At 51.2% G+C, this 21,891-nt stretch overlaps 1 long non-coding RNA gene across 1 annotated transcript; it reads right to left on the bottom strand.

Moving 5' to 3' along the window:
- Positions 1-444: 444 nt before the first annotated feature.
- On the bottom strand, positions 445-21,262 carry LOC116577010. The gene is made up of 3 exons (XR_004280364.1): positions 21,160-21,262; positions 15,074-15,157; positions 445-507 (listed from the first exon to the last, which is right to left on the bottom strand). It is a non-coding gene; the product is annotated as an uncharacterized LOC116577010 (long non-coding RNA).
- Positions 21,263-21,891: the final 629 nt, after the last annotated feature.

The following is a 21,891-nucleotide window of genomic DNA, read 5'->3' as shown; positions in this document are numbered from 1 at the left end:
CCAGTGACCAACCAGCTCTCTCCCACAGCTGCTGGGGCGGGCAGAGGCAGAATGGCCGGGTCAGGTGTGGAGGGTCAGGATGGAAACTGGAGCTGGGAAGGAGTGCCAGAAAGGGGTAGGAGTCAGGGGGCTCGACCTTTCCGCATTCCTAATTCAAAGGGCAGGCTGTGTTTTTGGCTGGTTGCCAAGGCTGGGGACAGCTGGTGAGGACCAGGCGATGTGGGGGCCTCCCACTCCTGTACATGGGATAGCACCCACTTCCCCCTCTCTGATGGAGAGGGTGATACAGTAATTGATCCCTGGGCACAATCTGCCCAGGAGCGGGAGTTCTGGAATTTCTACTCTCAGAGATTCTAGAATGCTGGAACCTGCACCAGGTTGATGGTATTCTAGAACTTGCAGGGATTCGGGAATTCTGAGTCCTATACGAGGAAGGAGACCTCCCGGACTTCCGTGGTTCTGGTTGCAAAGACTTGAATTTGAAGTTCAGGGATGATTTCTGGAGCCCTGGGGGAGACTGGAAAAGTGTGGGCATGCAACTGGGGGGAGGATTGAGAGAGTGAGGGCCACTCTCAGGAGCTCAGATGGGTCCCCCCAAATTAGTGTCTTTCTTAATTTTCTTTAATTTTTTTTTTTTCAGAGAAGAAGAAGAAGAAGAAGAAGAAAAAATATCTGTGCAGTTCTGTGTCCTCCAGACAATTGCTCTGTCTGTCTGTAACTCTGTCTGTGGGGCTGTCTGCTCCTCTCCCTCAGATTCGGAGTTGACAGAATTCATATCAGAAGAGCGAACGCAGGGACATCTGTGTGCGGAATGACTGTGCCTACTCGAACCTGCCAATCGCTCCTGGCACGAGCTGGGTAACAAATGCCTGTTACCTCGGAATGCTGGCGGGTGGGGGGAGGGTGGGGGAGGGTGCCTGGCACCACCCCGGGCTGCCAAGCCCTGCCAAGGCCCCCTCCTGCCCTCAGCGGGTCCCGCCCCCTTTCCCGAATTGAGGGTCCGCGGAATTGGATTGTTCCTTAATTAGCAGTGATTAGAAAATTTGGGTGTCTCTCAAACCCCGGCCAAACCGGGTATCCTTGGCCTCCCTGATCTCGATCCTCACTCCCCTCCTGCCCTCCCTCCTGTTTTCCGGATTAACTCTGGGTTTCCACCGAGGGCAGGCAGGCGGCCAGTTGGGGGTGGGGTGGCTCACGGAATGCAGGGAAAGGGGTCTCTGGAGGGAAGAATTCCGCCGAAGTTGCCAGGAGGAGTTTCTGTCGCGAAGTGTGAGGCTCTGTGTGGAGGGTTTGCGTATACGCGGTTGACGGGATGATGTGAGGGTTTTGAGGTGGGGCAGAGAGCGAGAGGGACAGAGAGACGGGGATCGCAGAAGGAGAGATAGGGCTGAGGAAATGCGGAAGATGGCAAGGAAGGAGAGAAGAAGGCAAGAGGCGGGGGCAGCGCCGACCCTGTTCTCTCCGCACCAGGAGTCTCCGGAATTCGGCCCAGCCCGTTGCCGCGACCCGGTCGGCTTCCCCCGCCTCTTGGCCTGGGCCTCCGGCCGTGCTCCCTGATCCATCAGCCGGTTCTGCTATCGGAGGTGGGGGAGGGGAGGGCGCTACGCCACAGCCAGTGCCAGCTGGGGGTGGGGGTAGTTATTGCGAGGAGGGGCGGAGAGCACATCTAAAATTCCGAGACATCTGTTCACCCAGGGAGGAGACACTGGGCGCAAGAAGGCTGGGCGCCCCCACCCCGCCCGCTCTGCCCGCCGTTCCGGGGGCGGGACTCCCGCGCTCCCCGTGCCCCTACCCCCTCCCCCCCAAGCACCAACGGTGGCCTGCAGAAGGGGGTGTTTAGCAAGGGATCGGGCTGGGGGGAGTGGGATTCTGGAGCTACCGTCTTACAGGGTCTTCAGAAGGGGAGAATCAGGGCTCAGGGGAGGGCTGAAAGGGAGGGTGTGGAGGGGTGTCTGTCAGAACAGAGCTCCCCAGAGCACCCACAGACACCCACCATATATACGCACATAGACTTGGCCATCATACATGCTCGGATATAAATCCTCACGTTCCTGTGAACGCACATAACTGACCCCCTTTGAACATGATCATTTATTCATTCAAGCCATCTTACTAGATGCTTGGTCTTCGCTGGGCTTGGGCTAGATATCGGGGAGATAGATTCCTACCCATCAGGAGCAGTGAGCACATTGGATACCCAAGTGCACATGCCCACACACTGCCCTCACCCTCACAGAGACTCTATTCTAAATGGGAGGAGGATCTGGAGGGAGGGAGCTCCAGTAACAACACCATCCTCCAAGTCTGTGGACAGTTTCCCCAGGGGAAACCGGGACAGGGTCTAAGAGCCCAACAGGGGGCTCTGGACCCACTGCCAGCCACTTGTCACCTTCTTGCATACTCCCTTTTGGCAGGAGACACTGCCCTCAGACGTTGCCGGAACAAGCTCCTAACCCACTTCCCACCAAGCCTTGATGACCACCTCTCTCTTTCCTATGCCCTGGCCTGGCACCTGCCCCTCCACCAGGGCTGCCCTAGCTGGGCCGACAGAGGCCAGGCCTCTCAGCTGGGAAATGTCCATGTGGTTGCTACTTAAAAACTGATTTATGAGGCCGTGGCGGCTGCGGAGGCTTGGCCTGCGGTCCTGGTAGTAATCAAGGGCATATGCCCATCTCGCCTGGCACTGCCCAGCTTGTGAGCCCAGCCTTGGCCTCTGCTCTCCTGCTGGGAAGAGAGAGGCATAAAAGGTACCAAGTCCCTTTCTCTTCCAGCGATCTCTCTCCTCCTCCACACTCCTCCTTTTCCTCCTCCTTCTCTTCTTCCCTTTCTCCTCTCCCTCCTCCCTCCATTCCTCCTCCTTCCCTCCCTCCCTTTCTCTTCCTTCTCTCCCAAGTGGCACGGACCAGCCTGTGTGCCGGGCTGGCGCTCACAGCTGCAGCCCATCTGCTATGATTGAATGGTGACAGTGATGAGACAGGAGCTGGGGGGAATGGGAGGACATGGGGGCTGCCCTGCCACCCCTCACCCCTCCTTGTGCCAGTCCCCACATGCTTCCTTGACCTCCAGAATGAGACCATCTATTTTGCCTGTGCAGGGTGGGGAAATCCCACCCCTCTAAGTAGTAAGGGAATTTCTTTCCTCCTACCTAGATTCCTTAGAAGAAAAGAGCAGAAGTGTAGATAAAAAAGGGAGAAGGGATTGGGGTTGGAAGAGCAATCTGGAAGAAATGACCCATATGTTCACACCTGTACAGGCTTGAGTGGGGGGGGCACTAGCTCTAAATAGGGTGGAGTGTTGAGACTCTGATCTGGGCGGGGAGACACTGATGTAAGCCCAGGATCCAGCTTTTTCAGGAATCCAGGAAAACATCCTTGACGGTCCTTGGTGTGTACCTTGTTCCCTAGACCCTGTCTTTCCTCACCATGGGAGTCCTCCTCTGTACCCCTAGAAAATCTGCTGACTCTGAAGAGCTGGGAAATCACAGTTCTCTGTGGTGCTCAAAAGGAGACCCACAGGTTGAACCCGAATTTGTAGCAGGAAGTTCTAGTTAAACAGGAAGAAAAATTTCCCTGATTCCAGTGCAAAACCAAGATCTAACAACAATAACGATGGAAACTAGCATATATGTGGATCTTATTATGTATTCATAACTGACTTAAATTAAGCATTACACACAAGCTAATGATTATCTCAACCACTTTTTGGTTGAGATAATTGCTGTCCACTTTTTGAGGTTGGGATGGTTGTCATACCCATACTACAGAAAAGGACACTGAGGCACATACATCCAACTTGTATCCTATTCCTGTCTTCTCTCTTGGTAGGAATAAGAGAATAATTAGGAGGTCCACAAATTTTCAGGAACATTGTCCTTTCTTTTTCACTCACTTCTCTCCTCCTGCCTCTCTTCTTCCTCTGCCTGCTCCTTACCTTCAGTCAACCCAATACCTTCTCTCCTGTGAACTCCCATACATGTGGCTCTCTTTCTGCCACTGCTCACATGCAAATAGGTGGAAACACCCCCAAGAAGGCATTCACTGTCCCCATCCCACACATGAGGAAACCTAAACACAGACCTGACTGCATTTGATCCCACTTTCTGTGTTAGGGCAGTTTCTCCTCACATCTGTACTCCTGGCCCATGGGGTCTCTCTGCCCAAAGCTCAGGGTGGAGAATGCCATTGTGAACAGCTGCAGGACCAGCCTGGACTTCCAGTCTAATCTGGGCCCCTGGGGAGCAATTTGCTCCACCTGGCATATTTCCCCTGTCCTTTCCCTGGACACTGGAGTCTGTCTGAGTGACTCATGCCCTCTCTCATTTTTGCCATCTGCACCTCTATCCTCTCCCTTTCCTTTTCCTCCAATCTCTTTCTTCTTCCCTTTCTCCTTTCCTCCATCTTTACACATTCTTTCTCCCCCCCCTTTTCTCTTTCATCCTTCCTCATCTTCTTCATCCCCTCTTGCCTAGTTATTAAATAATAAAGCCCTTTCATTCTTGAAAATCCTCCTCCTCCACCAGGAAAGTGGGCATTCTTTATATTCCATATATTTCACAACGAGGGGGCTGCTGGTGGGGGAGAATCCCTACTAGGCAATCGCACCAGAGAGAAGTTTTTATCTCAAGAGAGGGAGATAGGAACCCATAATCCAATCTTACAGATAAGCATTAAGCAGTCACTAAATCCCTACAATCCTCAGAACAAATCCAGATCAACATTGCTGTCCACTTGCCCAACACAAATTGAGATAAGAAATCAGGTGGGAAGCTTTTTGTGGAGTTATGATAGAACTTTCTTGGTATCTGTCTCCTTCCACTACTATTTTAAGGTCTTCCAAGGCAAGGAGGTACCTGGAAAAGGACACCTGGAGGCCACAGGAACCACACATCCAGGATCCCTCACCTGTCACAGTACCCTTACCAAACTCTTCCCATAACTGGCCCTGAAGGGCAAAGATGGCTAAATCCTTGAACCCAAGTCTGCAACTTAAAGCAGCGATGGGATCTGAGATCAACTTCCGTCATCACCCGCCTCTCCCAGGCCCACTGTTTGAACACTGCTTTTTCCCCCTGGTATCCTTTCAAGTCTCTCTCTCTCTCTCCTTCTTTTATCTGTGGGTTTCCTCCCTTTTGTCTCTTTTCTCTCCTCCATTTCTTGTGTCTTCTACCACCCATTCCAGGTCTCCTCTCCTCTCTTCCCTGTCTTGTCCTTCTGTAAGGAGAAAAGTCTGCTTTCAGCACCATGGACGGAGACACAGCCGGCTTTGTCAGAGGTGAGCCCAAATGGACAGGAGGGTTTACTTCAGGTCGAGATCTGTGCAAGTAGTGAGTGCCTACGAGTTTCTTTGGATCTCCGTGAATGCGCATGTGTGAGTGTGCCCAAGGCTGTGTGAACGCCTGTGCCTCTCTGGGGCACACGCCTGTGGGCGTCTCTGGGTGCATCTGTGTGTTCGTATCTGTCTGTGCCGTGTCCCCGCCTGCTCCCCGAGTCCCTGGCTGAGAAAGGGGACGGGATGGGGACGCTCCGTTCTGAAGATGGAGGAGGCAGCGGGTGGCTTAGTATCCCAGCCGGGCCTGGGGGCGTCATCCTTGCCCAGACGCGCGCCAGGCACCATGTGGCATGTGTGCCAGCCGGCACAGGCTAAGGGCATTCTGCCCAGCATGAGGGGAGGTGGGGAAGAAGCAGGGAGCTAGGGACAGGCAAGAAGAGGTGGGGAGCTGAGCTCGGAACTCAACTCTAGGGCAGGCCTTCTCTATACTGCGTGAACTCCAACTACAGGCCTATACATGAAAAAAATGTACAAGTTACTTGCCTTCGTGAGGGCCCAGACAACTAGAAAACCATCATGCCACATACATATTCAGAGGGAAATGCATAGGAGACAGGCCTGTTCTGGCTTGCACACACATGTGCACACCAGCACAAATGCACACACATCTATACAACAAAACCCTTCCTCAGAGGATAGGGGATAAAAGAAAAACCTCTCAGGGTGCCTGGGTGGCTCAGTGGGTTAAAGCCTCCGCCTTCGGCTTAGGTCATGATCTCAGGGTCTTGGGATCGAGCCCCATATCGGGCTCCCTGCTCAGCAGGGATCCTGCTCCCCCCTCTCTCTCTGCCTGCCTCTCTGCCTACTTGTGATTTCTGCCTGTCAAATAAATAGATAAAATCTTAAAAAAAAAAGAAAAAAAGAATCACCTCTCTGGATCACGGAGCAGGAGCCCTCATTACATGGTTAGGCACTCACCCCTATGACACCGGGCAATGCCTCTTAGGACCTGGTAGCTCCTACCACAACTGTTCCCTCCCCAACAAACGTGCAGATTTGCCCAACACAGTGCATGCCTGGGAGTTGTCATCAGGCGTGCCTGTCCTCTGCACCCAGGGAAGGAAGTCAGAGAATAATGTCACCTCTGTGCTTCATCTGGGAAAGAATGAGCGAGCAGGAGAGGAAAGGCAGTCAAATGGTTCCTTCCTTTCATCACCCATGCAGTTCTTATGTCCCCCAGAGAGTCTGGTGTACTGGAGACAATCCTAGATTTCTCATCTCATTTTCTTTCTTTCTTTTTTTTTTTAATATTTTATTTATTTATTTGACAGACAGAGATCACAAGTAGGCAGAGAGGCAGGTAGAGAGAGAGGAAGGGAAGCAGGCTCCCCGCTGAGCAGAGAGCCCCATGTGGGGCTCGATCCCAGGATCCTGAGATCATGACCTGAACTGAAGGCAGAGGCTTTAACCCACTGAGCCACCCAGGGGCCCCTCTCATTTCATTTTCAATACTAACTGGCTGTGTGACCCTGGGCAGGTTATTTCTCAGTGAGATTTAAATATGATTCATGTAGGGGCACCTGGCTGGCTCAGAGGAGTGTGCACCTCTTGGTCTTGAGGTCGTGTGTTTGAGCCCTAAATGGGGTGTGGAGATTACTTAAGTAAATAAAATTTTGTTTTAAATTTTAAATATAATTCATGTAAAGGGCTTAGCTCGAGAGAGTTGCCATTAAATGGTCACTATTATTATTGTTCTATATTTTTAAAAAGATTTTTATTTATTAATTTGAGAGAGAGAGAGAGAGCTCGGGAGCACAGAGGCAGAGGGAGAGGGAGAAGCAGACCCCCGCGGAGCAGAGAGCTTGATGTGAGGCTCGATCCCAGGACCCTGAGACCATGACCTGAGTTGAAGGCAGATGCCTAAACATCCCAGTCACCCTTGTTATTGTTATATTAATACCATGGAAGGAGTGGTTAGCAGGATTGGATGGAAATACTGTAGCCAATGCTTACAGCATGTTGTCTGACCCATAGTGGGTTCTCAGTGAATAAGAGTATAGTGTGAACTTAGTGGTAGCATTTCAGGAATTTAGGCAGTTAAAGGGAGCTGAGAATGACAGAATTTGCTCTCCAAAGAGAGAAGCATGCACTCGCAAGTGCAAAAGGGGGAATGGAAGTTAGACATACAAAAAAGCTGAAGGACAATGCAGGGAGAAATAGAATAAGGTGATAAAAGTGGACCCCCTTGGGGTGAAGCATCCAGACTTCCAGCATTCAGGGCCAGGGAAGTCCCTAGAGGGTCTCCATTCCAAATCTGAACTCTCTCTTTTTTATTTTAATAAAGATTTCAGGGCGTCTGTATGGCTCAGTCAGTTAAGCTTCTCCTTCAGGTCAAGTCATGATACCAGGGTCCTGGGATCGAGCCCCGTATCAGGCTTCCTGCTTAGCAGGAAACCTGCTTCTCCCTCTCCCTCTGCAGCTCCCCCTGCTTGTGCTTTCTCACTCTCTCTGTCAAATAAATAAATAAAAACCTAAAAAAAAGATTTTGTTCGTTCATTTGACAGAGAGAGAGCATAAGCAGGGAGCAGCAGGCAGAGGGAGAGGGAAAAGCAGACTACCCACTGAGCAGGGGTCCTGATTTGGGGCTTGATCCCAAGACCCTGGGATTATGACCTGAACAGAAGGTAGATGCTTAACGGACTGAACCATCGTGGCACCCCAAGATCTGAACTCTCTTTTTTTTTTTAAAGATTTTATTTATTTGACAAAGAGAGAGAGAGATCACAAGTAGGCAGAGAGGCAGGCAGAGAGAGGGGGAAGCAGGCTCACCGCCTAGCAGAGAGCCCGATGCGGGGCTTGAACCCAGGACCCTGAGACCATGACCTGAGCCGAAAGGCAGAGGCTTAACCCACTGAGCCACCCAGGCGCCCCAAGATCTGAACTCTTTATCCACATTCTTCCCACCTATTTCTTCTCTGGGCTTCCTCATTTCAGTAAAAGGCAGCATCCAGTTGGTTGTTCAAGCCAAAAGCCTGGACTCATCCTTGAGTTCCCCCTTCTTCTCATTCTCCACACAGCCTCTCACCAAGAGCCACTGATCCTTGCTCCAAGAGCCCCCTGAGTCCCTCTCTTCTCTCCTTCCTCACTGCTTCCCTCTACACAAGGTCACATCACCTCTTCTCTGGGTGTCTGCTCTGGCTTCCCACCTTGCCCCAATCTGATCCATTCTCCCAGAGCAGCTAGGGTAATCTTTAAAAAATATAAGCTTTTCACTCTCTGGCTTAAAATTTCCCCGTGGCTTCCTCAGCGCGTAGAATAAAATCCTAACTCCTTATCAGCCGGATCTGGTCCCTCCCTCCTTCCCCAGAGTCCCACACTGGCCCCTGCCTCTCCCTCTCCATGTCCCAGCCTCACTGGCCTTTCTTTCCACTCTGCACACACTAAGATCACCTTCTCACCCTAGGAACTGGACGGCTTTCTTGGTCCAATCAGTGCCCTCACCTCTCTCCCACTCTTCATGGCTGGCTCCGTTTCATGCTTCAGGTCTCACTTTGTCCACCCCCACGTCCACCCAAGAAACCTTTTCTGATGCCTTTTCTACTATTTCCTTTGCAGTATTTAACTGTTGCCTTGCCTTTTTTTTTTTTTTTTTTTTTTTTTTTTTTTTACCCCATCCTGCTGGTCTGTAAGCTCTCTGAAGACAGGGACCATAGTATTTGTTCTGTCCCCCTGGTAAACTCTGAGCCCAGCATGGCATAGACACTGAGTCAGTGTGTTTGAATGGCAGAATTGATTAATGTTTTGACGTCTTGCAGGGTGGGGGTGGGATGAACCGGTCCTATAGCTTGGGCTCCAACCTGCCCCATTAAGGGTCTCTCTCATTTCTCTTCCTCCCAGGAAGTCTGTCTGCTGGCAGCCTCCTAATTATATTTTACTTCACTATAAATCTTTTCGTTAAATATAATTGAAAAATACACCTTTCGAATCATCACATTAACCTAGCATCCACTCTGAGGCGGTAATTAAAAGCTTCCTAGAATCTCTCACCAGCTTGGGGAGAACTGACTCAGAGGATGATCTCTGAGCCCAGATGTGTAGGGCCCAGCCTCCCTGCCCCTAGAGAGGGTGGAGTCACAGGACCCAGACTGCCTACCCTTCAGGCTGGGGGAGTGGGGGTGGGGGCGGGGGATGGCGGAGTGGGGGGTGGGGTGTGTGTGAGCATGTTCTCCCTGTTCTCTCTCCATTACAGGATTCAAACAGCTGGGAGCAATGCCCAAACTCCAACCAGTTCTCCCTCAGGAGCCTAAGGTCTGCAATAGACCCCTCTTGGTTCTCTTCTGAGCTCCTGGCTCAGAGCTGTCTCAGGTCTGTGGTAGGAAGGGGAAACGGAAGGAGCAAATGCTCTCCCATCATAAATGAGTCGGATCTGTCCTACTCAGTCTTAGTAGATCCTAGCCTGTGGCCCCGAGGCTGGGAGAGGTTCTGTAATATGGTAGGGTTAGAATTCAAAGTCAAAGGCTGGGGTCTGCCAATCTAAGCAATTACATTGCCTCCTTTCAGAGTCCCTTTCAGGTGCCCTTGGTGACTGGTACCCTCAGGCCAGCCCCTCTCCCTTTCCAGGCCTCTACTTCCTTAGCTCTTGTGGTTTCCTAGGCAAGAAATTCTGGAGTCCTCTTTGACAATGCTCTTTTACACTTCATACCTGATCCAAAAGCAAATCTGTCTGTTGTGCCTTCAAAATCAATCCAGACTCTGAGCACTTCGCATCACCCCACTGCTACCACCCTAGTTTACGCTGCTGTCCCCTCTCTCCTGGATGACCACAGTCTCGGCCCTGGGTCCCTTCAGTCTGTTTGCGGTGCAGCAGGCAGAGTGATTTTTTTTTTCTTTTAATAACAGCTTTGCTAAGTTATAATTCACTCATTTAAAGTGTACAATTTGGAGTGCCTGAGTGGCTCAGTCGGTTAAGTTTCTGACTCTTGATTTTGACTCAAGTGGTGGTCTTTGCATTGGGCTCAATCCCCAGTAGGGCGTCGGCTTGAGATTCTCTCTCCCTCTTTTTTCTCTCTCTGCCCTTCATGCACTCTCAAATAAATAAATAGATTTTTAAAAAAGATTTTATTTATTTATTTGAGAGTAAGAGAGCAAGAGCACAAGGAGGGGGAGTGTCAGGCTGAGGGAGTGGGAGAACCGGGTTCCCCCGAGAGCAGAGAGCCCGACGTGGGGTGTGATCCCAGGACCCTGGGATTGTGACCTGAGACGAAGGCAGATGCTTAACCAACTGAGCCACCGAGGGTGCCCCAGATAAATTCTTTTTTTTTTTTTATGTGTACAATTCGGGGCACCTGGGTGGCTCAGTTGTTAGGCATCTGCCTTTGGCTCAGGTCGTGATCGCAGGGTCCTGGGATGGAGCCTTACATTGGACTCTCTGCTCGGTGGGAAGCCTGCTTCTCCCTCTCCCACTTCCCCTGCTTGTGTTCCCTCTCTTGCTTGTGTTCCCTCTCTTGCTGTCCCTCTCTGTCAAAGAAATAAGTAAAATCTTTTTGTTGTTGTTGTTAAAGATTTTATTTATTTATTTGAGAGAGTGAGACAGAATGAGAGGGGAGGTCGAGAGGGAGAAGCAGACTCCCCATGGAGCTAGGAGCCCGATGTGGGATTTGATCCCAGGACTCCAGGATCACAACCTGAGCCGAAGGCAGTTGCCTAACCAACTGAGCCATCCATGCGCCCCTAAGTAAAATCTTAAAAGAGAAAAAAATGTACAATTCAATGGTTTCTTAGTATATTCATGGGGTTGTGTGACCTTTATCACAATTTTGAGCATTTCATCACCCCTTTGTCAGTCCTTCCCCATTCTTCTCAATCCCCACAGCTCTAGGCAACCAAAATAAACCACCACCTTCTCTAAGAGACTTTCCTGACTACCCCCATCAAAAACTGCACCTCCTTTCCCTCTCCTTCTTTGCTTTATTTTTCTCTTTAGTACATATCACCATCTAGCATACTATATATGTTACACATGGCTTATATTCCTCCTCTAGTTTTCCCACCCCGTATCTACACACACGCTCCCTATGGGTGGGGCCTTTTTTTTTTTTTATAGTAGCATCCCAGCATGTAGGACAGGACCAGGTACATAATAGGTGCTCAATGAACACAGGCAGTATGAATGAACTCAATAATACAGATATTGAGATTAAGGATCTCAAAATTTGCATTCCTGGGGACCAGCTCTTGGATGCCTGAATTTCTCTCTCTCTCTTCTGTTTTTCTCTTTTGGTCTTCTTTTCTTCCCTGCGCCCGACACAATATTCTACTCACTTCCACCCCCCGGGCAATCCTTAGTGCCAACTCTTTTGGTGTTGTCCAAGGGACCTGTTCTTCCTCCTTCTCTCCTTCTGCCCTGACTAGCCCCTGACTCTTCCCTGATCTTCATCTTTAGACTCAACACTGGAGAACATCAAATGGATGGCCTTTGGCAAACTATGGGAAGAATAATCAGTCTCACTGCCCGAGTCCTCCAAGAATGGTAGCATTCCTGTGCTTATGACTTGGGCCAGGCTAAGTTGAGTGCTTCAGACCAGCACTGTCAGAACTTTCTGCAAGGATAGAAATGTCCTATTTCTGTTCTGTTCAGTATGGTAGTCACTAGCCAATATGAGGTTATTAAGCATTTGAAATATGGCTAACTGTGACTGAGGAAATGAATTTTAAATTCTATTTAATTTCAATTAATTTAAATTTAAATAGCTACATGTGGCTAGTGGCTTCCAATTGGGCAATGCAGATTGGCACACGTTATTTTATTTAATCTTTACAATTATCCTGGGGAATAGATAATATTATCCCCATTTTACAGATGAAGAAGAGTGGTTAATCAGGATGAGAATCCACGTTTGTTGGTTTCTAGAAGCTTCCAAGGAGCTGTTTCTGGGCTTAGGATAGGAGTTATGTAAGTGAGGAGGGCATGGAAAGATAATCATTCATTCTTTCACTCAGTGAGACTTTGTTGAACCGCATCTGCTAAAGGCTGGGGATATACGCACAAATCTTTTATAGCATATCTTCTGGAACACTTTTCATTCCCATTTGACAAATGAGAACATTGAGACTCAGCTAGATTAAACAACCACCCGATTTCCCTGTTCCCTGCTTCTTCCCTCACCTCTCCCCTACTCCCCTCCCCGAGCCCCCGTCTATACTCTCTATAGGAGCAACAGTGAACCTTTGAAACATTTGTCTGATCATGTTTTCCCTCACTGGAAATTTGGCCAGGTTCCCCATTTTATTCCCGGAGAAAACCAAAGCCTATACAAAGAAAAACAAAGCCTATACAAATGGGACACCCCCCCCCCCCCCCCGTGCGGTCTGTGCCTTGCTCCATTCCGGCTCAGGCCTCACCTGCTTCTGCTCTCCCTGGAGCCCTCCAGTCCACTGGCCCCCCTGGGCCCTTCAGGCCCTGGCTCACCTGTTTGCTGGCTGCTCCCTGATACCCACACTATGGATTTCTTCATCCCCTGCAGGTCTTAGTTCAAATGCTGCTCTTCCAGATGAGGTCTACCCTTATCCACCTCGCCAATCTAGATCACCTTCTTGTGAACTTCCTCCCCCATAATTCTTACTACCTTCTAACATATAGTTTACTGATGTATGATGCCTGTCTCCCAGCTAGGATATAAGTTCCTTAAAGGTAAGGATCTTCAGTGCCTGGCACAGGACGGGCTATCAATGAACATGTGTCAAATAAGTGAACAAGTCTGCCCAGGTAGCTTACCTTTTACAGTGGGTGGGCCCAGATTCTAACTTGCGGTCTTTTGCTTCTGAAACCTGAATTCTGGGCACCTCAGTGGCTCAGTCGGTCAAGTGCCTGCCTTCGGTTCAGGTCATGATCCCAGGGTCCCAGGATTGAGTCCATCGGGCTCTCTGCTCAGTGGGGAGTCAGCTTCTCCCTCTATCCCTCCCCACCTTGCTCCTTTTCTCTCTCTCTCAAATAAATAAATAAAGATTAAGCTCAAATTCTTTCCCACAAAGTCATTTTTTCTTAAGTATTCTCTCCAGTCTCCTCCCCAAGTTCTCTCCCTTAAGGGCGGCCCTGGGCTCATGCAATTTCTGGCTTCGGCAGGGATATGAATTCCTTTACTCTCGGCTGTGATATCCAGCAAGTGAAGTAATTTTACCCAAACTCAGAGATCTCCTTTCTTCAGGACAGGAGCCCTGGGTCTGTTTTTCAGGCTGTGGCCGCAGCAGGTACTCCCCCTCCCTCACCCCAGATACTGCTGGTCTTTCTCCTCTCTGCTGAGGAGAAGCTGGACCAGTCATTTCCTTCTTCCAGTGGGATAACTTGGGAACACAGTCCCTCCACCGCCCCCACCCCCCACCTCTGGATGTGCAGTGACAGAAAGCTGAGGAGGCACAATATCCCTCCACCCCTTGACTCTTTACTGCAGGAGGAAGGTGACAAGATATTTCCTCATGGTGGGGTCCATGGGCTCTTCCATGGAACTGGCAACTGGGATTGTTTGTGGGTCCATTAGGAGGGATGCGAGTTAGGTAACAGGAAGGACTTCCCAAAAGGTGGAAAATGAGGCAAAGGCATGAAGTGTCTTTTCCACTTTTAAGGCGAGGATAACTGAATGCATTCATCTTCCTCTAACCATGCCCTGGACATCTTCCTGAGTGGTCAGAAACAGGAAAAATGACTGACGGCTCTCCCCTCAGAGCTCCTCTCTCTCCCAACTTCTCTTCTCCTCCCCTCTTCCTCTTCCCCTTTCCATCTCCCTTAGCTCAAAGCCATTTGCTGGGACCCAAATGGGGAGACGGCTCCGTAGGTACCTCAGGGAATATTAAGCCACGTCAAGAGGGAAGAGCTGGCATCTGGTGTGTAGCCCAGCCACCTTCTGGTAGTGAGGTATGAGGGAAGGCCAGGGCTTTGGGCCAGTACCAGCTCTACCAGATCACAGCTGTGTGGTCCAGAGAAACTGATCAAGCTCTCTAAGCCTTAGCTTTCTCATCTGTAAAATGGGGCTAACAGTATTTGCCCTACAACACTGTGTGAGTTGGAGATGGTGGAGATGGTCCAGTCACAGGGTAGAGGCTGCTGAAGAATTGGTATTGTTATGATTATTACTACTTAGGCCTCTGGGAGGCCCTCTTTTCCATCCTCATGGATGGGGAGAGCCTTTCCCCCCATCCTTCTCCAGTGCTTTGGTCCAGATGAAAATTCCAGATGGAAAGGCGCCTGGGTGGCTCAGCTGAAGGCTCTGCCTTCAGCTCAGGTCATGGTCTCAAGGTCTTGGGATCGAGCCCCACATCAGGCTCTCTGGTGAGCCAGGAGCCCGCTTCCCTCTCTCTCTCTGCCTGTCTCTCTGCCTACTCTCTCTCTCTCTCTATCTCTGTCAAATAAATAAAATCTTTTAAAAAAAGAAAAAAAATTCCAGATGGAGCCTCCAATCACACTCTGGTCCAATTGAACCTCTTCTTCTTCTTCTTTTAAAGATTTTATCTATTCACTTGACAGACAGAGACCACAAGTAGGCAGATAGGCAGGCAGAGAGAGGAAGGGAAGCAGGCTCCCCGCTGAGCAGAAAGCCTGATGTGGGACTCGATCCCAGGAGCCTGGGATCATGACCTGAGCCGAAGGCAAAGGCTTCAACCCACTGAGCCACCCAGGTGCCCCAATTGAACCTCTTCTTTTCCTATAACCCAATCCAACCCATCACTCCCTGCCAAAATCCCTCCCCAGTTTCCCACTGCCTCCCAGGACCCAGAACCACAGTGATTATGAGTTTGGGTTTTGGGGTTATACCTGGGTCGAATGGTCACTTCTCTCAATCTTTAGCTGTGTCTCTTAGGCAAGTAACTTAGTATTTCTGAGCCTCAGTTTACTCATCTGAAAAACAGGATAACAGTGTTTGCTTTGTAAGGTTATTGTAATGAAGAAACAAGGCAATTGCTATAAAGCATTTGGCACATGGAAAAATGCTACCTCTATTATTACAACAACATGAAAAACTCGTAACTCCTGAGTATGACATGCAAGGTTAGCTATAGAAGTTAGAATTCCCAATTTCTAGAGCAGGATTGTCAGAATGAAGCACCTGGCCTGCCTATCCCACCTGTTTCCTGCCATCCTCCACATGAACCCCATGTTTTGGTTGGCACAGTGCGTCACTCACCATCCCCATGCTGAGACTTCCTTCGGTGCCTTGGCACATGCTGTTCTCACTGCCTAGAACATTCTTTCTCTCCTTGCCCACCTGGGAGACTCCTACTCATCAGTTAAAATCTAAGTCAAGCCTACAGTCCTTCATGAAGACTTTCCAGACCCAGGGTCTGGGGTCATCACATCCTGGGCCTCCACCATCCCAGACCTTTGCCTCTGCTTCACCTTGGGTAGAGAGCTATAGGCCTTAGGACTAGGCTGCCCGGGTTGGAATTCTAGCTCTGCCCCTGCTAGCACTTTAGTCGTTCCTTCACTTGTCTGTGCCTCAGTTTCCTGACCTGGAAAGTGAGATGATGATACTAGTATCTGATAAAGATCTGAGGAGTAAATGAGCTTGGTTCCCATTCTCCGCATAAAATCAGTGCCCAGTAAGGGGAAGCTGTCATAATCATTATTCTGGTCTCTTTTGCTTTCCAGGACAGAGCTCAGTCTGCAGGCTGGTCTTCCAGATCAGGCTGTGAGACTGGAAGGGGTGCGCTGGAGCTGATTCAGGAAGCTCCTGCAGAGTGGATACCTGACTTTCTCCTTGACTTTGGCCTTCAGGATAATACTCTGCACTGGGGACCAAGGTCCCTCCCGTTTTACAGATGAGGAAATTGAGGCCCAGAGGAAAGGCCTAAGGGAAGGAAGTAGCAAAGCCAAGTTTTACCCTTGGACCCAGCTGATTCTAATCACCTCCCCCAGCCTCAGTTTTCCCATCTGTAGAATGGGATGGTAACTGTTGTTTTTCATCTCTCAGGTTTACCTTGTACACTAATACATGTAGATGTAAAAGGCAGAATGGGGTTTGTGTCTCCTCTCATGAACCGGGTAATGCTTTGTCTTGGACAAAAATAAGAACTTTTCTGGGGGAGAAACTGGGGAGTAGCTGAGACACAAACAGTCCCAAAGCCCCAGTTCACCCCTCTCCCTAGGGTTTGTCTGCAGCCTGGGGCCAATTCAGCAACCTCCCTCCTTTCCTGGGCCCACTGCCAGCCCCTCCGCCCCTTCCCCCCACCCATCGCCACTGGAAGACAATGGTGGGCAGGCGCGGCCTTTGTCAGAGGGGTCAGGCCAGTTAATCTCAGGCTGGGCCAGGGAGGGGCGTGTGGAAGGGCTAGGGGAAGGGAGAGGGGGCTGCATGTGGGGAGAGACGACAGAGGGCTTGTGAGGGTCGGGAGGATACTGGAGGCTGGGGGGCCTGAGGAGTAAAAGCTTGAAACAGGCTTTGGGGAGCGTTTCCTCCGAATGTAGATTTGAGCTCCTATTAAACTTGCCAAAAATTTGTGTTAGCTAATGGATTCTTAATTCTGTCTAAAATGAGAGAGGGAAAATTATGCCATTCATCTTGTATTGGTTTGAAATTACATCTGACACCTAATCGATCATACTGTGGAACATTAACTCTTTGGAAGAGACCCAACTTTTCCTCTCTCCCTTGCTTTCCAGCGCGTCGACCACCCCCACCCCCTGATTCCTTCTTTTGTATTTCATTAACTAAGCAAAGCTCTGGCTGTCTCTGGGGGTGAGGGGTGGGAGTTAGGGAAAGGGTTCATTTGAATCAAGGAGATAACTGGGCCCCCCAATCCTTTGCCCAAGACCAGAGCCCCTGCTTCCAACCTTCAAGTGACCTCCTCTCTCTTCCTACGTTTTCCTCTGTGTTCTGAGATCTGGAAATGCAGAATGAAAGGCATTGGGGTGTGGGGTGACCTCAGAGCCACCTTGGGGGCACCAGAGAGAGGCCAGGAGCCAGGCAAAGCTGAGCTAGCACCTGGGGCTGGGGCAGGGGCCGTGGCGGGGGGCTCACCTGCGACTTGCTTGGCAGATGGGTGAGGAGGAGGAGGGCAGATGACAATAGATTTACCTCTGGGGATCCTGATGAGCTCTGACTGAAAACCCCAACCCCAGACCTGCTTTCCAGGAGGAGGACTTTCTGGCAGCAGAGAGAACCCACTGGAGGCTGACAGACCTGGGCTGGGATCCTGGCTTCACTCCTGACAAGCTGTGTGACCTTGGACAAGTTACATAATGCTTCTGAGTCTCAGTTTCCTTCTCTGTCAGAGCAGGATAATAATACTGGCACAGGGCTCAAGTGAGGACTGGAGAAGATAATCCAGGTAAAGCTGGGACAGAGCCTGTCGCCTGGTACACAGTAGGTGCCCAATAAAGGTGTCAGTCAGAATCCAGATCAACACTCCTCCTGCCTCCTACCTCTACTTCCTGACCTTCCTTCCCACCCCCCTTCTTCCCTTCTACCTCAACTGCCTGGTCCCCGGGCAGATGTGGGCTAAGAAGCCACAAGGCCAGGTGTGTGAGCCAATGTTTTCTAAGAGGACACCCAAGGAGGCCTAGGCTCCCTGGGTCTTTACAGGGATCCCAGCCCTCCTCCTATAGTTATGGGAGGTTATCTCCTGATTGGAGAGCTCCCCCTGCACCTCCCACCTCTAGAGGAAAGGGAGCTCTGAGGTGAGGCCAGGAAGAAGGGCACTCCAGCTGGGAGAGTGGCTTTTACTCAGGCATCTCTGACCTCTGCATGTGGTTTCCCAAGGGCACCTGTCTCCAGTCTGATTACCTTACGGGGGTGGGTGGTATTGGCTGGGAGTGGGGGCTTGGCCCTCAAGAGCAAGGGAGGGCAAAGAGAACCAGGGAGATGTGAGACGGGAAGGGGCAGGGACATCAAGCCCATCCCTACTCCCCTTGAGGCATCACGGCTTCTCCCTCTGGTTGGCTATGAGCACGATGGGAAGAGAAGTTGCCAGGGCCCTCTGGCTCCATGTGAAGGGGGTCCTCGTGGAAGGAATGTGCCATGTAGCTGGCCTGGGGCACACGACAGCGTGGAGGGGGCTGAGGGCCTCTTTCCTCTCAATCAGGATGGTCTCTATCTTCTCCTCAGGCTCAGGAAGCGCCAGTAAATACCTGAATGAGTGAATGTGCAGGGGGCAGGGACCCCGCTAATTTAAGGGACCAGTCAAGGTCACACAAGGAATAATTAACTACTCTCAGGTGTCTGCTCCAAGTGCCAGAAAGAATGGCCTAGAACGCCCCAACTGTATTCTTGAGCCTTGCGCAGGCGGCCAGTATGAAGACTAAGACTAAAGGGGGCAATCTCACGCAGTACCCTCACTTCACAGAGGAAAGCGGGACTCAGGAAGGGGGTCTAATGGACCAGGGCCACAGGGCGAGGCAGAGCAGCTGAGGACGTGGGTCTCTGGCTCTCAGTCCAGCGCTCTTCCCCAACCACAGCATGAATCTGAAGGTACATTTCTAGACCTCTTGTCTGCTCCCAGCAGACCCTCTGTGGTTTCTGGGGAATGGGCTGGAGTTGGGAGTGGGAGTCCGGAGAGCTGCTGGAAGAGGCTTTCCCTGAGAGAGAAAAGCAGAAGAGGCCGGTGAGGTTTCTTAACTCCCTCTCCCGCCCCTGCACACATACAAACACACAGCGGCAGGAATTTTATTTCCAAATGTCCCTTCTCTGGGGAGCTTGCTGTTTCCCAGGAGACGCCTGGTGGAGATGCCCCTTCCTGCCAGCCTCCCTGGCAGCCACTAGGCGGCTGTGGCTCCCTTTTCTGCCTAGAGACGCCACAGCAAGGGTGCCACGTGGTTTGTATTAATAGGAAGTGGAGCTCAGGCCTATAGATGCTGAGGATGGAGCAGGCCAGCCAGGAGGGGGTGAGGAGCCAGGCCAGTGGGTAGACTGAGGCAGCCTCTCCCAGAACCACATTGATCAAGGGCCCTGGGCAGCCTGGCATGCCTAGATCTGTGTGCTGACCTGCCTCTGGTCACCAGAGGGGGATCCGCCCCCCCCCCCCAAAATCCTCCCTGACATCTTTTTTCCCAAACTGGGAATGTTTTTGTGTTTTTTTTTAAATCTTGAATATAAAAGTAATGCATGATTGTTACAAAAATAGATAATTCCAACAAAACCAAATGAACAAAAGCTCCAGACTCAAATTTTAGGATCTTTTTCCATAGGAAAGCAATTAGCCTCTGGCTGAAGAGTCCAAGGCAAGGTCTGCTCTGCTCTGGAAGGGCGGTGTGGGGGAGGGTGGCGGCGGAGGTAGCATGACACTGTGGAAAGTTCTGGAATTTTGAAGGTCCTCCTGATGCAAATAGCCTTGTATTGGAGAGATCGATATGTGTGTCTGTTTTTCCTCAGAAGATCAGCAGCTTCAGAGTGGAGTTCTTCCCACTCTGTTATTTCCACACTTCTACGTTCTGGGTGCACCATGCTGCCCCAGTGTGGTCACCCAGGAAATATGGGTTGGAAGAATAAATTAATAAACTTACAGAAAAGGAAACAGAGATAGACACTGAGTAGCCAACGTGGCCCAGATCATGCTCACAAATACAACGATTGCCATGGCTCTGGAAAAAAATTGGCTTCACATTCTCCACCCCTTCTTTGCCAGGGCTAAAGAGGAGCTAAAGATTGGAGTTAGCCAAAATGCCCAAGAAGAAATTTCTCAGGTCTGGCCCTTGGACAGAACAACATTAAGGCACTAGAGGGAGACTGTCAAGTCTTGTATAAAGATAGGCCCTACCCAGAGAGGGACAGGGGTGGTAGAGAGCCTGATGTGAATTTAGAAATTAAATCCATGCCATACCAATGAGACGGGAGCGCAGTTTTGCCCTTCTACACTGACAAAGAAGCAGATCCAATTGGAAAGTTCCAGGTCATCTTCCAGTTAAGGGATTAAGCATATGGAGGAGACTTACCTCCTTCAAGGAGAGAGGAGGGTTTCATCCAACACAGCAGCAGGGATGGAAGCCAGCCCCCCATTTCCCTTTCTACCCCTTGCCAGAGAATTTAGGGTCCTGCCATCAACATATTATCCCATTTAGCCATTGATAACTCTCAGGGAGGTCTTAACCCATTTTACAGATTAATAAACAAAGGCTAAAAAAGGTAGCTACTTGCCCAAGTCACAAACCAAGTGGCAGAACTAGGAAGACCCTCCAATCTCAGGCGTGGCTGAGACTCCTTCCACTGAGGCCTCACCTCAACACTCGGCTTTTTAGGGGGGACCACGATTTTGTGGCCCGACCACCCGCTGCTACATTTGGGCACAGGTTCTCTAACTCACAGAGGCCCGTGACCTTCCTTCAAGCAGAGATCCTTGCCGTGTCCTGTGCTGTTTGGGCAGACCCTGTCCCTGCTTCCCCTGAGAACTGCGGTTAAGGCATCCGGGGAGGCATGGGATAAGACCGGAATCACCCGGGCTTGGTCCACGTGATCAGTGCTCCTCGAAGATGTCACCTTTCCCATTTTGCCAAAGCCTATTCTCCTGAAGTTCTCAGTCCATCACTGTATTCCCTCCTCACCCCAAATCCTGCATTCCCTTTTGGGGAAGGCGCAAAACCTTTGCTGAAGGCAGACCCCGAGACCTGCGGCGTTCATGGCCCAGGGCGGGCGCCTTGGGCCACTGCATCGAACCCAGCTGGACACAGCTCCGTTCCTCCTGGGGGCTCTCCCCGCCCACCAGGGAGGCATAGGCTGGCCCGGCCCTCCCTCCTTGGCCTGGCCTCAGCAGGGCTCCGAGGTGACGGCAGCCCGAGGAGCGGCTGGGGGCGAGGGCCGGCGAAGGGGCCCGCAGATGCCGCCTCGGCCCCCCTTCCCTGGCCGGGGCCCCCACGGTGTCGGGGAGCAGGAGGAATCAATCAGGATAATGAAGCCGCAGCCTGCCACGCACCGCGGGGGCACTGAGGAGCCGGGGCCGGTGCCAAGTCCGCCAGACGGTTCGGAGGAGCCGAGCCCGGCGCGGCCCGGCGGCGGCGGCGGCGGCGGCGGCGGTTGCGGCGGCGGCGGCGGAGGAAACCCGAGGCCGGCGCGCTGAGGCCGGACGCAGCTCCGCGCAGGTCCTTGGCAACCGCGCCTTGGCAACCGGGACGCCCGAGAGGAATCTTAAAGCTGCAGCGCCTCCTTTCCTCGCCGCCGCCGCCTCCTGGACCTGGGGCGGGGCAGAGCGGGGCGGGGCGTGGGGTGGGGCGCGGGGGGAAGGGTCATGTCCAAAGGGTCAGTGGTGGGAGTCCGGCCCTCTGCCTCTCGGGACTTGGGTGTGCAACTCATACTCTCACTTCTTTATTTATCAAATGTAGATTGAACCTACGTACCCAAGCACGGGCTAGACACCGGGGAGGATAATGGGCTGTGATAAAAAATGAACAAAGTCTTGCCAAGAGGAGTTCACAGTCTAGCGCGCAAGGCAGACCAGACTGGCTGAGGTGAGCAAAACCCTGTACTACCCAGGATGAAGGGGCTTCGTCTGGAGGGTCGAGGGGCTGTTACAAAATTATCCCGTGGCACCTGCTTTCCTCTAGGCCTGGACTGTGCTATTATCCCCCCAACAGCCCTGGGAGACGGTTATTATTACGGGTATTACTGCCATTACCATTATTCTCAATCCCATTTTATTTTTAAAAAA

This window comes from Mustela erminea, chromosome 18 (genome assembly GCF_009829155.1).
Source record: "Mustela erminea isolate mMusErm1 chromosome 18, mMusErm1.Pri, whole genome shotgun sequence".
Taxonomy (NCBI): Eukaryota; Metazoa; Chordata; class Mammalia; order Carnivora; family Mustelidae; genus Mustela; species Mustela erminea.
Note: the sequence above shows the minus strand (reverse complement) of the source record. Positions and strands in the feature narration are given on the sequence as shown.